Below are 1,748 nucleotides of genomic sequence, written 5' to 3' on the forward strand. Positions count from 1 at the left end.
TATAATATAATATCTTATATATTATTATTATATTAGTAAAATATCAGAGTATGAAGTTTCTCTGGGTTTTATAAGCTCAATATTTATGATATTTATATAAATAATTTTTATTTTATGTTTAAATTTGTTCTATATTTGATTTATTTATGTATTCCAGATAATTATACATAATTTTTTTTATAATTTCTATGAGTTTAAATTATGCTCTTAACTGGGAGTATTTTGTAATAGATTTCCTATGAGTATTGTTATGTATGAAAAATGAATTTTGTAATAAATTCAGATAATATTTATACGAAGTTGTATGTAAAATCTTTCAATCCGAAAAGTATAAAATTTAAAATAATTAGATCTTTAAAAAAAAAGAGGAGGTAAAATAGAAATTCGAACAGTGTGCCTTGTAGTTTTATCATCAAATTTCATAAAACTTTATCATTACTTTCAATTGCGATGAAGAAAATCCATCGTATCGAAAAAAAAATATATAAGGAAAAAATAATAAAAGAAGGACTTATTGGGTCGTTGGCACTGAATGCTGGAAGAGCAGAAACAGGAAGGCAGGAGTTAATTGGAAGGTGATTACATGAGTCCACCTGTCACTTCTAACAACAGGAGGAAAGTAAACCGGCCGACTTTATTATTGGTCCTGGGGGAAAGGAAGTTAGAAAAGAAGAAAGGTAAGCGAATGAACAACGGATTGACAAGGTTATCTATCTACCTCTTTCAGCTTCAACAGCTTCCGTAGTTGCATACTGCAAATATAACCCTTTAATTCTCGATATTCAACTTCTTGTGAATTAATCGATATCGGTTATAATTCAGTAGGAAATTTATCACGAAAAGATATGATCAACACGAATTGCTTAAAGTGAAATTTTACAGTTGATTTGAATGATATGGAATTAAGTTAAACTAAAAAATATAAAGTTCATATTTTAACTTTTTTTTTTTTATTAAGAAAAACTTATTTTAAAAATATTTAAAATTTGATTTCCGCGTAATCATTTGTACAAATCAACCGAAAACGATTCCAGAAAAGCTCATTTTATGCTTCTTTGCAGCGTGAATCACGAAATGCTTATTACAAATTTGTAGATTTTTTTTTTTTTAAGAAAAAATTTTAAATGACGGCAATTTGTACTTTTATCAAATATTAGCATCACTCGATAGATAATATTTCTTAAAAAAATTTTTTTTATTATTATTATTTAAACGACTTAGAATAAATTTTATATTAATAATCATGTAAATTACTTTTTAAAACATACGATTTTATATTTAAAACATTTAAAAACTGTTTAAAGATTTTTCTAAAAACATAAAAAAAAATTCAAGAACGAATTAGATAGGATTTAACCTAAATAAAAAACGAAGTAGGATTTACAAAAATTGATAATCTATCTTAGATTCCATTTACATACATTCCTGACATTTAAATATTGATTTGTTGGTGCTATTTTAGTATTCTTTAAAACCTAACTTACATGTTTCTATTCCCGATATCCATTTGTCATTTTTCCCTACATAACGGTGACATCTTAGTATAAGGATTGTATATCAGAAATTCTATTTATTTCTACAAACCGACGAAAAACCCATATCATGATTTCTTAAACGAAAATAAATAATTAATTAAATAAAAGATTGAATGATTTATATCAAAAATATAAAAAAAATTTCTTTTAATATTTTCTCTTGTAATTTATTTGAACTGAATATAATAATAAGAGGACAGAAATATATATATA

Source organism: Centruroides sculpturatus, unplaced genomic scaffold, assembly GCF_000671375.1.
Source record: "Centruroides sculpturatus isolate CEXI.00-Female unplaced genomic scaffold, Cexi_2.0 scaffold29, whole genome shotgun sequence".
NCBI lineage: Eukaryota > Metazoa > Arthropoda > Arachnida > Scorpiones > Buthidae > Centruroides > Centruroides sculpturatus.